The following is a 14,807-nucleotide window of genomic DNA, read 5'->3' as shown; positions in this document are numbered from 1 at the left end:
CATCTTTAAAATAAGAAATATTTTGGACCTTGTAATTACAGTAAGAATTAAATTAGATAATCAGTTTTGGCCTGAATTCTTATTCCCACATAAACTGCATTTTAAAAAGTTATCAAGTTTGGTATAAACTCACAAGTGTATTAATATTGGATCTGAATTACTTTTTACTCTTGACTTCTCGACATTCCTTGTTAAAATGGCTTATTGGTTAGCCTCTACTACTCAGACTTTTCCTCTTAGAAAGTCTTCTCATTTGATATAAATTAAGTTAGAAATTTGACCTTTTAATTTACATTTTGTATTGCTATTTCCCTTCTTTACATTATACTGAAAATAAGCATACAAGTAACATTTTAAGGCCTGGCTATATTTATTTTGTGGATTTTTCTTAAAATATCTTGTCCATAGAAAGATTAAAAAATGTAAGTAGCAGCTGAGCATATTATTGCCAAGAAGTACTTATGTTCAGTTGATCGTAATTGAGATCAGCTGCTGCCATTTTAAGTTAGAGGAACAGATCCTTCAAATGGACTTTGATTGAGTGCCAACTTTAAAAAAATTGTTTGGTAAATGAAAGAGAGATTGTTTAATTTCTTTAGCTGAAGAAAAATGGGAGCACCTTAGCTAGGCATATCAAGGCAAGCTTTCTTTGTTGTAGATAGAGAACATTTAAATTCAATATAGGGTTTTAAAATGTTGTCAAGTTTAGATAGGTAGAACTAGTAAAATAAGTGTGTACCCTCCAGCTGGCATGGTTTCAGCTCAGGTTTGTTTTTTTATCCTCCTCTACTGAAATGCCAGGAAAGAATTCAGAGAATTTAAATGTTTGAATATGCATAACTGAATGGTGCCAAGCTCATAATGATCTGAATCTTAAGGAAGCAGTATTAGTATTCTCAATGAAAATTCATACAGTAGAGAGGATTTGGAGAGTGATTCATATAAAACATTAAATTTTTTTAGATACATAAAATATTTTCTTCAGAACTAGCTAAGGTACATTTCTCAATTCATTCTCCTATAGCGGTAGGAAATACCTGGAGTCGTGTAAACCCATTTAATTTTAGAGTATAAGAGAATGGGGAGTTGTATTAATTTGGTGTTTTAAGGAGTCAGAACAGATAGATTTGGCCTTCCAGATATATACATAGCTTAATTTTGCCCTTAGATAGAGAAGCATTTCTTGATTTTTATCTTATTAGGAGAGTATAACATTGTTTCTTTAGAAACTAATAGTTGTGAACTTGACTGTCAGCTCCTTCCAGGGCTGTATGCTGGTGGCAGGGTGATAAATGGATTAATAGGAGAGATACCATTTTTTAACCCAGCTAATCTCATCTAGTACCTATTTATGATTGCCTTCTGGAAGACTGTTTTACATATCTGTAGCCAAAATCTTGGTGCTTTAAGGTAAAATCAGAAAATTATTTGAAGGCGTGAAGTTGTTGCTTCTTTGTGTAAGTTTTTAATTGATGAAAAAGGCCATCTTGTGATATGTGCAGTAACCCAGAAAGATCTATTGGCTTGTGTCTTTTTTAAACTAAGGCACTGCCTTTTAAACAGAAATTATTTATTTTAAAACCTATTTGAAATCTTTGTAATATTTTTTAAAATGAGAAATCAGTAAGAAAAACGGCTGAAAACTGTTTTTTTACTGTTCTGCACTTCAAGGGTTGGTGAAATCATTAGCACTTAAGCCAGTGCAAGGAATGCACCTCCCTACACAGTGCAGGGATTAGTATTGTCATCAGCTTCTGCAAGAGAAATACGAAACTTTTGAGTGCCTGAACTCAGGTCCTGACAGGTAAAGAGTCTTTTAATTTATCATTAATAGTTGATGGCTTGGGCATAACCACATAGAGAATGATCACTTGAAAGTTTTGTACCAACTTTTGCCTTAGTATACTCTGTCAGGTATGTGTTTGCAGAATTAGCTGTGTAAGAAAAAGTTTTTCCATTGGTTACATCATATTTCATGCAGAGTTCTAATATATAGTTTCAGATCCACCAGCATCACTTTGGTTTATCCATAGAAGGCATGTAAATTTTAACACATTTATTCTTAAAGTAGGATTGTATATTTCAGTGTCACGCATATGTGCGTGTGTGTTTAATGGAAGGATAAAACAAACAGCTTAGAAATACTGCCAAATATTAATTTTGAGCAAAACTATTCACTTCAAAAACAGGAAAGGTTCCTCACACTTGATCATAAGCTTTTATCCAACTGTTAGTAATCTATATTCTGTCATACAATTATGTGTGGATTAGTAAAAACATTAATAAACCATCTTCTCTTTGCAATAGAATTGTTCATGGCATTGTTCTGAAAATACATATGTGACTAATTAAGTGCTAGCCCTCAAATCAGGAGGATTGAAAGAGAAGGGAATATATCCCTTTCTAATACAAATGTATTGAAATATATCGTATTTCATAGGAAATTTTCAAAGAAATCTGAGTATAACTTTAGTTACACAAATAACAATATAGGATAGGGGCCTAAAACCAAAGTTACTGTGGGGTTAAGCAAATAACAACCTTGAATGAATTGGGCTGGATGTAGGAAAATAATGTTGGGGCAGAGGCTGAACCAAAGAGTCCATGTCTCACGTAAATCTACTAACATTTTAAAGAACTTTTTCTGGCCAAACAGAACATTTTTGTGGGCCATATTGAGTTCTGTTGATTTTGCAACCTCTAAAGAGGGATTCCAGAGAACTGTGGTGTGTTATGCATATTCTTTATCACTTGGACATGAAGATAAGACTTGAACATAGTTAGATCCCTGGTCGGGGAACTAAGATCCCACATGCCACGCAGTGAGGCCCAAAAAAAAAAAAAAAAGAGAGAGGAACTTCCCTGGTGATGCAGTGGTCAAGAATCTGCCTGCCAATGCAGGGGACACGGGTTCAAGCCCTGGTCTGGGAAGATCCCACATGCCACGGAGCAACTAAGCCCGCGTGCCACAACTACTGAGCCTGCGCTCTAGAGCCCGTGAGCCACGATACTGAGCCTGTGTGCCACAACTACTGAAGCCCGTGTGACTAGAGCCCGTACTCTGCAACAAGAGAAGCCACCACAATAAGAAGCCCGTGCACCATAACGAAGAGTAGCCCCCGCTCTCAGCAACTAAAGAAAGCCCGTGCATCAGCGAAGACCCAATGCAGGCAAAAATAAAGAGAAAGAAAAAGGAAAAAAAAAAAAAGAAAAAGTTTTTTTTTTTTTTTTAAAAAGAGGGGGGCTTCCCTGGTGGCGCAGTGGTTGAGAATCTGCCTGCCAGTGCAGGGGATGCGGGTTCGAGCCCTGGTCTGGGAGGATCCCGTGTGCCGCGGAGCAGCTGAGCCTGTGAGCCACAGTTGCTGAGCCTGTGTGTCTGGAGCCTGTGCTCCGCAGCGAGAGAGGCCGCGAGAGTGAGAGGCCCGCGCACCACGATGAAGAGTGGCCCCCGCTTGCCACAAGTAGAGAAAGCCCTCGCACAGAAACGAAGACCCAACACAGCCATAAATAAATAAATAAATATTAAAAAAAAAAAAAAAAAAGAGGAAAAACCCTTATGAGATTCTAAGTTCTTAATTGAAACTGATATAAATTATGTATATTATGCCATATTACTATTAAATATGTTAAGCAAATTGTTTTAGTTTGCTATATGAGTTCCAGTGGTATGTACTTGTAAAAAATTCAGAATCTAGCATAATAGCTCTTTTAGGTAGCTTTTAGTTTTTCAAGCACTAAAATGGCATTTTTTTTTTTTTTAAAAGAATTTCACGGGCTTCCCTGGTGGCGCAGTGGTTGAGAATCTGCCTGCCAATGCAGGGGACGCGGGTTCGAGCCCTGGTCTGGGAAGATCCCACATGCCACGGAGCAACTAGGCCCGTGAGCCACAACTCCTGAGCCTGCGCGTCTGGAGCCTGTGCTCCGCAACAGGAGAGGCCGCGATAGTGAGAGGCCCGCGCACCGCGATGAAGAGTGGCCCCCGCTTGCCGCAACTAGAGAAAGCCCTCGCACAGAAACGAAGACCCAACACAGCCATAAATAAATAAATAAATAAATAAAGTTTAAAAAAAAAAAAAAAAGAATTTCACTTATTTATTTATTTATTTATTTATTTATTTATTTATTTATTTATTTATTTATTTATTTTTGGCTGTGTTGGGTCTTCGTTTCTGTGCGCAGGCTTTCTCTAGTTGCGGCAAGTGGGGGCCAGTCTTCATCGCGGCCTCTCTTGTTGCGGAGCACAGGCTCCAGACGCGCAGGCTCAGTAGTTGTGGCACATGGGCTTAGTTGCTCCGTGGCATGTGGGATCTTCCCAGACCAGGGCTTGAACCCGTGTCCCCTGCTTTGGCAGGCAGATTCTCAACCGCTGCGCCACCAGGGAAGCCCCAAATGGCATTGTTTTTGAGAACTTGTTTTTATTTTGTCTCTCGTTTATTTACTATTCCCAAGTATATTGAGTTTGGGGATTTTATTTATTTGTTTGTTTGTTTATTTATTTTACTTAGAACTCCCAGATTCTCTGGGATGTTCTTTTTTTTTTTTTTTTTTTTTAAATCTTTTGCCCATGCTGCGCCGTATGTGGGATCTTAGTTCCCCAACCAGGGATCGAACTTGTGTCCCTTGCATTGGCAGGGCAGAGTCTTAACCACTGGACTGCCAGGGAAGTCCCTGGGATTTATTATTATTATTATTATTTTTTTGGCCATGCGGTGAGGCTTGTGGGATCTTATTTCCCTGACCAGGGATTGAGCCCAGGCCCATGGTAGTGAAAGTCCCAAGTCCTAACCACTGGACTGCCAGGGAACTCCCGAGTTTTGGGAATTTTGAAAATAAAGTCTATTATGTGCTATTACTGTTCTGAAGAATAGATGAATTAATGCATAAGCTAACCATAGTGTCCAGGCTACATTGAGGAACCAAATATTTTCCCAATTCTTTGGTAACTATCAGAGCTGCCTGTTTTCTGAATTAAATTTTGTTGATTTTATTTTTTTAATTAAAAAACTTTATTTTTTAGGGTTTTAATAAGTTCAGTGCAAAATTGAGTAGAAAGTACAGAGATTTCTCATATAGTCCCTGTCCCCACACATACAGCCTGTCCCACTATCAGCATCCCAAACCAGAGTGGTGCATTTGTTATAGTCAGTGAGCCTACATTGACCTCATTATCACCTAAAGTCCATAGTTTACATTACAGTTCACTCTTGCTGTGATACATTCCATGGGTTTTGACAAATGTATAATGACATGTATCTACCATTATAGTATTGTACAGAATTTTTCAGTACTCAAAAAATCTTCCGTGCTCTGCCTATTTACCCATCCCTCCCCTTGGCAATCACTAATCTTTTTACTATAGTTTTGTCTTTTCTAGAATTAGGTGGAGTCATGCCTTTTCAGATTGGCTTCTTTTACTTAGTAATATGCATTTCTTCCATGTCTTTTCATTGCTCAGTAGCTCACTTCTTTTTAGCTCTGAATAATATTCCCTTGTCTGTATGTATCAGTTTTTTTATCCATTCACCTGCTGAAGGTCCTCTTGGTTGCATCCAAGATTTGGCAGTTATGAATAAAGATGCTGTAAATATCCATGTGTAGGGTTTTGTGAGGACATAAGCTTTGAACTCCTTTGGCTAAATATCAAGGAGCATGATTCCTGGATCCTATGATAAAAGAGTTTAGTTTTGCAAGAAACTAAACTTACAAACTTTGTGTTTAGTTTTGTAAGAAACTGCCAAACTGTCCTCCAAAGTGACTGTCATTTTGGATTCCAGCCAGCAATGAATGAGAGTTCCTGTTGCTCCACATACTCCCCAGCATTTGTTGTTGTGTCTTGGATTTTGGCTATTCTCTAGGTGTGCAGTGGTATGCCATTATTTTAATTTGCAGGACCCTAATGACTTCATGTTGATCATCTTTTCATATGCTTACTTGCCATCTATATATCTTCTTTGGTGAGGTATCTGTTTAGGTCTTTTGCACAATATTAGTTGGATTGTTCTTATTGTTGAGTTTTAAGAATTCTTTGTACATTTTGGATAACCGTCCTTTATCAGGAGTGTCTTTCACAAATATTTTCTCCTACCCTGTGCCTTGAATTCTTATTCTCTTTAATGTTGTCCTTCTCAGAGCAGAAGTTCTTAATTTTAATGAAGTCCAGGTTGTCATTTATTTCTTTCGTGGATTGTGTCTTTGGTGGTGTTGTATGTGAAGTCATCACCATACCTAAGGTCAATTAAATTTTCTCCTGTGTTATCTTCCAGGAGCTTTATGGTTTTGCATTTTACATTTAGGTCTATAATCCATTTTGAGTTAATTTTTATAAAAAGGGTAAGGTCTGTCTAGATTGATTTTTTTTTTTTTTTTTTTTTTGCATGTGGATGTCCAGTTTCCAGCACCATTTGTTGAAAAGATAGGTCCATTGTATTGCTTTTGCTCCTTTGTCAAGATCAGTTGACTATATTTATGTGGGTCTGTTTCTAGGCTGTCTGTTTTGTTCCACTGATCTATTTTTCTCTTGTTTCTCCAGTACCACATCATCTTGATTACTGTAGCTTTATAGTAAGTCTTGATGTTGGGTAGTGGCCTCTGACTTTGTCTCCTTCAGTATTGATTGGGCATTCTGGATTGTTTGCCTCTCCATATAAACTTTAGAGGCAATTTAAAAATATCCACAAAATAACTTTCTGGGATTTTGATTGGGATTGGTATTGAGTCTGTAGATCAGGTTGGGAACAAGAAATATCTTGACAGTATTGGGTCTTCTTATCCATGAACATGAAATATCTTTTTATTCATTTACTTCTTTGGTATCTTTCATCAGATATGAATCTTGTACATATTTTGTTAGAGTTATACCTAAGCATTTCATTTTGGGGGGTGATAACGTAAATGATAATTGTTTTTAAGTTTTTTATTTATTTTTGGCTGTGTTGGGTCTTTGTTGCTGCATGCGGGCTTTCTCTAGTTGTGGCAAGTGGGAGCTACTCTTCTTTGCGGTGTGCGGGCTTCTCACTGCGGTGGCTTCTCTTGTTGTGGAGCACGGGCTGTAGGTGCGCAGGCTTCAGTTGTTGTGGCTCGCCAGCTCTAGAGCGCAGGCTCAGTAGTTGTGGCACACGGGCTTAGTTGCTCCGCGGCATGTGGGATCTTCCCGGACCAGGGCTCGAACCCGTGTCCTCTGCATTGGCAGGCGGATTCTTAACCACTGCGCCACCAAGGAAGTCCCTAAATTATAATTTTAAAAAAATTTCAGATACCACTTATTCATTGCTGGTATATGGGAAAGCAATTGACTTTAATGTGTTAACCTTGTATCCTGCAACTTTGAACTTTGTATCCTGAAACCTTGCTTTAATTGCTTATTAGTTACAGGAGATTTTTGGTTGATTATTTTGAATTTTCTACATGACCATATCATCTGTGAACAAAGACAGTTTTATTTCTACCTTTCCAGTATGTATACCTTTTATTTCCTGTCCTTTTCTTGTCTTGTTGCATTAGCTAGAACTTCCAGTATGATGTTGAAAAGTAGAAGTGAGAAGGAACATCCTCGCTTGTTCCTCATCTTAGCTGGAAAGCTCAGAGTTTCTAATTAAGTATGATGTTAACTGTAGGATTTTTGTAGATATTCTTTATCAAGCTGAAGGAGTTCATCTTTATTCCTAATTTGCTGTGTGTTTTTATCATGAATGGATGTTGGATTTTGTCAAATGTTTTTTCTGCATCTATTCATTTGATTGTGTGATTTTTCTTCTTTAGCCTGTTTCTGTGATGGAGTACATTAATTTAATTTTGAATATTGAAACCGCCTTGCATATTGGGATAAATTCCACTTGGTCATGGTATATAATTCTTTTTTATATATTGTTGGATTGATTTGCTAATATTTTGTTGAGAATTTTTGCATCTATGTTTATAAGAGGTATTGGTCTGTAGTATTCTTGTAATGTGTTTGTCTGATTTTGATATTAGGGTAATGGCTGGCCTCATAGAATGAGTTAGGAAGTGTTCCCTCTGCCTCTATCCTCTGGAAGAGATTGTAGAAAACGGGTATAATTTTTCTTAAATGTTTGGTGGAATTCACGAGTGAACCCATCTGGGCCTGGTGCTTTCTGTTTTGGAAGGTTATTTCTTCTTTGACCTGTGTCTTATCTAGACGTGTGTTTAATCTCCAAGTATTTTAGTATTTTTTCAAGCTATTTTTCTGTTATTGATTTCTAATTTAATTCCATTGTAGTCTGAGAGCAGACAGTTTATAATTTTTTATTCTTTAAATTAGTTAATGTGTGTTTTATGACCCAGAGTGTGGTCTGGCTTGGTGAATGTTCCATGTGAGCTTGAGTAGAATGTATAATCAGCTATTGTTTGATGAAATAGTCTATAGATGTCAATTATATCCAGTTGATGGATGGTGCTGTTTAGTTCAACTGTAACCTTACTGAGTTACTGCTGCTGGATCTGTGTGTTTCTTACAGAAGGGTGTTAAAATCTCCAACTGTAATAGTAGATTCATATATTTCTCCTTGCTATTCTATCAGTTTTTGCCTCATGTATTTTGACACTCTGCTGTTAGAGGCATACATATTAAGAATTGTTATGTCTTCTTGGAGTATTGCCCCTTTTATCATTATGTAATTCCCCTTTTTTATCCCTGATAAGTTTCCTTCTTCTGAAGTCTGCTCTGTCTGAAATTAATATAGTTACTTCCACTTTCTTTTGATTAATGTTAGCATATCTTTTCCCCATCTCTTTATTTTTTTTATGAAACATATTTTAAAATTCTTTTATTTATTTATTGTAAAAATTTATTTATTTATTTATTGGCTGCGTTGGGTCTTCATTGCTGCGTGCAGGCTTTCTCTAGTTGTGGCGAGCAGGGGCTACTCTTTGCTGTGGTGTGCGGGCTTCTCATTGCTGTGGCTTCTCTTGTTGTGGAGCATGGGCTTCAGTAGTTGTGGCTCATGAGCTCTAGAGCGCAGGCTCAGTAGTTGTGGCACATAGGCTTAGTTGCTCCATGGCATGTGGGATCTTCCTGGCCCAGGGATCGAACTCGTGTCCCCTGCATTGGCAGGCGGATTCTTTTTTTTTAAAAATTATTTATTTATTTATTTATTTATTTGTTTGTTTATTTATTTGTTTATTTATGGCTATGTTGGGTCTTCGTTTCTGTGCGAGGGCTTTCTCTAGTTGCGGCAAGTGGGGGCCCCTCTTCATCGTGGTGCGCGGAACTCTCACTATCGCGGCCTCTCTTGTTGCGGAGCACGGGCTCCAGACGCGCAGGCTCAGTAATTGTGGCTCACGGGCCTAGTTGCTCCGTGGCATGTGGGATCTTCCCAGACCAGGGCTCGAACCCGTGTCCCCTGCATTGGCAGGTGGATTCTCAACCACTGCGCCACCAGGGAAGCCCGGCAGGCGGATTCTTAACCACTGCACCACCTGGGAAGTCCCATCTCTTTATTTTTAATTTATATGTGTCTTTATATTTAAAGTGGGTTTCTTGTGGATAGCATGTAGTTAGGTCTTGTTTTTTGATCTACTCTGACAGTCTGTTTTTTCATTGGTGTATTTATACCTTTGATACCTTTTATGGTTTTAACTGAACATTATATGATGCCACTTTCTCTCCTTTCTTAGCACATCAATTATATTTCTTTTTTTAAGTTTTTTTACTGATTGCCTTAGAGTTTGCAGTATACATTTACTACTAATCTAGTCCACTTTCAAATAAAAATATACTGCTTCACAGGTAGTTTGAGTACCTTATAATAACAAAATATTCCTAATTCTTCTCTCCCATTCCTTGTGTCATTGCTGTCATTCATTTCCCTTATACATATGCATCCACACAGAAGCCAACATAATCAAATACATTGCTGCTATTACTATTTTGAACAAACTGTTATCTTCTAGATCAATTAGGAGTAAAAGAAGTAAACATTTTAATTTTTCTCTCATTTACTCATTCTCTGATGCTCTTCCTTTCTTTATTGTAGATCTGAGTTTTTGACCTATATAATTTTCCTTCTCTTTAAAGAACTTTTAATGTTTCTTGTAAAGCATGTCTGCTGGCAACATATTCCCTCAATTTTTGTTTGTCTGAGAAAGTCTATTTCTCCTCGCTTTGTAAAAAGACTTTATTTTTTTATTATTATTTTTTTCTTTTACAGTGTATCTTGTTTTTTTTTATTTTTAGAAATTTCATATAATAAGACTTTATTTTTTAAGAGCAGTTTAGGTTCACAAAAAGATTGGTTTTCCTTCACTTTGAAGTTCAATTTTGAAAGGTACAGGATTCTAGGTTAGTAGTTTTTCTCTCTTGACACTTCAAAGATTTCATTCCACTCTTTTCTTGCTAGTATGGTTTCTGAGAAGTTGAATGTAATTCTTATCTTTGGTCCTCTGTAGGTAAGGTGTTTCTTTTTTCCTCCAGCTTCTTTCAAGATTTTTTTTTTTCTCTAGCTTTGATTTTCTAAATTTTGACTCTAATATGCCTAGGTGTAATTGTTGTTTTTTTTTTCTTTCCCCTCTGTTATCCTTCTCTGAGCTTCCTGGATCTGTGGTTTGGTTTCTGACATTAATTTGGGGAAATTCTTAGTCATTATAGCTTTAAATATTGCTTCTGTTTCTTTCTCTTTTTCTTCTCCGTCTGGTATTCCTGTTACATGTACGTAACACCTCTTGTACTTTTCCCACAGTTCTTGGATATTTTGTTGTGTTTTTGTTTTTTTTCAGTCTTTTTTGTCTTTGCTTCTCAGTTTTGGAAGTTTCTAGTGTCAAGTCCTCAAGCGCAGAGATTCCTTTCTCAGCTGTGTCTAATAATGAGCCCATCAAAGACATTTATTTTCTGTTACAGTGTTTTTGATCTCTAGCATTTCTTTTTATTTCTCTGAATTTCCATGTCTCTGCTTGCATTATCCATTGTTAGATATTAATCGTACTGGTCTGATAATTCCAACATTCCTGCCATATCTGATTCCAGTTTTGATGCTTGTTCAGTCTCTTTAAGCGGTGTTTTCTGCCTTTTAGTGTGCCTTGCCATTTTTAGTTGAAAGGCAGACATGACGTACTAGGTAAAAGGAACTGCAATAAATAGGACTTTAATAATGCAGTGGTAAGGTAAGAGGGGAGCGGAAGCATTCTTTAGTCCTATGATTAAATCTTAGTCTTTCTGTGAGCTTGTGCTCCTGGTCTGTGAGCTTCACTGGTGCTTCTCAGGTTTTCTTACCCCCTTAGGTAGGATATTTCTTACCCCCTTAGGTAGCCCCCTTAGGAGGGGCTGGAGTTGGGCATTTACTTTACCCCAGGTAGGTTAGGCTCTGATGGAACCCCAGCAGGTTAAACTCTGGTAAAATAGTTTCTCCTGAGGGGTTAAGAACAGAATATTCTAGCATATTTCAGAATGGTTTCTTTTCCCCTCCCCTTGCCAGAAGCATGAGGGAATTTTTCTCTGATATTTACTTTTAGGACCTGGTATAGCTCCTGGAGGTAAGACTCACAAAAAGCATGAGGGTCCCCCTATGACTGGGTCCTCCTGGAATTTTAAACTCTCAAGCTTGTCCACACTGAGCCTCCAGCACTTCATCAATTACAGTTCAGGTATTCCTACCCCAGCACTAGTTGCCAGGGGTGATTTCTTCTTGTGGGTTTCTGCCCTGGTATGTTGTGATTTTCTGTATCTGCCTGTCTCCAGTTTTTTCAGCAGTGGTTTGCTCTTTGTCCTCACTTCTCTGGTGGATCTAAGGAGAGTTGTTGATTTTTCAGTTTCTCCAGCTTTTTACTTGTGTTGTTAGGATGGAGTGGCAACTTCTAGGCTCCTTACATGTAAGACCAGATATCAGAAATCCTCCTAGTGATTTTATTTTTATTTCAAATATGAAAGGTTGCATTCTTAACATATAAAAGCAATATGTGCCCTTTTGTGGACATATGCTTTCATTTCTCTTGGGTAAATACCTGGGAATAGGGACTTCCCTGGTGGCGCAGTGGTTAAGAATCTGCCTGCCAATGCAGGGGACATGGGTTCAATCCCCGGTCCGGGAAGATCCCACATGCCACAGAGCAACTAAGCCTGTGTGCCACAACTACTGAGCCTGCACATTAGAGCCCGCGAGTCACAACTGCTGAAGCCCGTGCACTCTATGGCCCGCATGCTGCAACTATGAGCCCGCGTGCTATAGCTACTGAAGCCTCCGCGCCTCGAGCGCATGCTCCACAACAGGAGAAGCCACTGCAATGAGAAGCCTGCACACTGCAAAGAAGAGTAGCCCCTGCTCACCACAGCTAGAGAAAGCCCACACGCAGCAACCAAGACCCAATGCCGCCAAAAATGAATGAATGAATGAATGAATAAAAACACTTAAAAAAATACCTAGGAATACAATGGCTGCATAATATGGTAAATGGAGAATTTTTAAAGAAACTGCCAGTTTTCTCAAATGGTTGTACCATTTTATATCCCCATCAGCTGTGTGAGATCCAGTTGCTCCATATCCTTGCTAACGTTTCTTGTATTCCATTTTTTAAATTTTAGCTATTAAAGTGGTTGTGTAGTTGTATCTTGTTGTGGTTTTAATTTACATTTCCCTAATGGCTAATGATGTCAAGCATCTTTTCGTGTCCTTATTTGCCATTTGTATTATCTTCCTTGGTGAAGTATCTATTCAAACCTTTTGCCATTTGGGGGGAGTTGTTTATCTTCTTAGTGAATTTTAAGGGTTCTTCATATATTCCAGGCATAAGCCTCTGGTGGACATATGTTTTGCAAATATTTTCTCCTAGTCTGTGGCTTGCCTTTATATATATATATTTTTGAAGAACATAAGTTTTAAATTTCAACAAATTCCAGCTTATTGAATTTTTCTTTTACAGTTCATGGGTTTTTATGACCTATTTTATTTTTTTATTATTGTTACTTTTGAAATATTTATTTCTTTATTTACTTTGGCTGCACCAGGTCTTAGTTACGGCATGCGGGATCTTCGCTGTGGCATGCGGGATCTTTAGTTGCGGCATGCAGGATCTTTTTGTTGCAGCATGCGGGCTCTTAGTTGCGGCATGCGGACTTAGTTGCATCATGCATGTGGGTTCTAGTTCCCCAACCAGGGATCAAACCCAGGCCCCCTGCATTGCGAGCTTAGAGTCTTACCCACTGGACCACCAGGGAAGTCCTTTATGACCTATTTTATTTTATTTTATTATTTATTTATTTATTTTTATTGTGGCTGTGCTGGGTCTTCGTTGCGGGGCGCGGGCTCTTCATTGCAGGATGCGGGCTCTTCGTTGCGGCATGTGGGCTTCTCTAGTTGCGGCGTGTGGGCTCAGTAGTTCCAGCATGCAGGCTCTCTAGTTGTGCATGGGCTCCAGAGTGTGCGGGCTCCGTAGTTGTGGTGCAGGGGCTTAGCTGCCTCGCGACATGTGGGATCTTAGTTCCCCAGCCAAGGATTGAACCCGTGTGCCCTGCATTGGAAGGCGGATTCTTAACCACTGGACCACCCAGGAAGTCCCTGACCTATTTCAGATGTTGCAAAATTTAAGAACATTACAGTTGTCTTCTAGAAGTTTTATAATTTTAACTTTTACATTTAGGGCTTTGATACATTTTGAGTTAAATTTTGTACATGGTATGAGATAAGGGTAGAGGTTCTGTTATTAGTTAATTAATTAATTGGTTATTGGTATATGGCTGTCTACTTTTTCTAGCACCATTTGTTATGAAGGTTATTCTTTCCCCTTTGAATTTCTACACTCTTTCTGCTGTATTTTAAGTCTTGAAATCAGGTAGTTAAGTGCTCCATCTTTGTTCTTTTTAAAAATGATTTTGGGGACTTCCCTGGTGGCACAGTGGTTAAGAATCCGCCAGGGTTCGAGCCCTGGTGCGGGAAGATCCCACATGCCACAGAGCAACTAAGCCCGTGCGCCACAATTACTGAGCCTGTGCTCTAGAGCCCATGAGCCACAACTACTGAAGCCCGCGCGCCTAGAGCCTGTGCTCGGCAACAAGAGAAGCCACCACAATGAGAAGCCTGCGCACCGGAACGAAGAGTAGCCCCCGCTCGCTGTAACTAGAGAAAGCCCGTGCGCTGCAACTAGGGAAAGCCTGTGCGCAGCAACAAAGACCCAGTGTAGCCAAAAATAAATAAATAAAAAATAAAAATGATTTTGGCTGTTCTAGGTCCCTTCAATTTTCATATAAATTTTAGAATCAGCTTGTCAATTTCTACAAAAAGCTTGTTGATATTGTTATAGGGATTGCATTGACTCCATTGGGGAGAGCAATATTGAGCTTTACCATTCATGAAGAATATTGATTTCTCCATTTATTCAGATCTTCTTTAACTTCTCTCAGCAGATTTTAGCTCATTCTAGAGAGGAATTAACTTTCTTCTTCCTCCTCCTCCTCCTCCCTTTCTCTTCTTTTTTTTTGCAGACAATATAGCCAGCTCATCTTTTTTTTTTTTCCTAATTGTGGTAAAATGCACATAACATAAAATTTATCATCTTAACCATTTGTAAATGGACAGTTCATTGGTACACATTTACCTGTAGAGCAATCATTATTACTGTCTATCTCCACAGCTCTTTTATCTTGCAAAACCAAAACTCTGTGCCCATTGAACAATAACTCCTCATTTCCCCCCATCTCTCAGGCCCTGCCAACCACCACTGTACTTTCTGTCTCTATGAATTTGACTACTCTAGGTACTTCATATAAGTGGAATCACACAGCATTTGTCATTTTATGACCGGCTTATTTCACTTACCATAATGTCTTTAAGGTTCATCTATGTTGTAGCACGTTTCATTTTTAA

At 38.5% G+C, this 14,807-nt stretch overlaps 1 protein-coding gene across 1 annotated transcript in view; it reads left to right on the top strand.

Moving 5' to 3' along the window:
• Window positions 1-14,807, top strand: part of NPEPPS (aminopeptidase puromycin sensitive) — a 103,656-nt gene that overhangs the window by 11,492 nt on the left and 77,357 nt on the right. The gene's annotated exons all lie outside the window — the stretch shown is intronic.

The sequence above is a fragment of the Balaenoptera musculus genome, chromosome 20 (assembly GCF_009873245.2).
Source record: "Balaenoptera musculus isolate JJ_BM4_2016_0621 chromosome 20, mBalMus1.pri.v3, whole genome shotgun sequence".
NCBI lineage: Eukaryota > Metazoa > Chordata > Mammalia > Artiodactyla > Balaenopteridae > Balaenoptera > Balaenoptera musculus.
The sequence above is the reverse complement of the archived record's forward strand: the minus strand, read 5'-3'. Positions and strand labels throughout refer to the sequence as shown.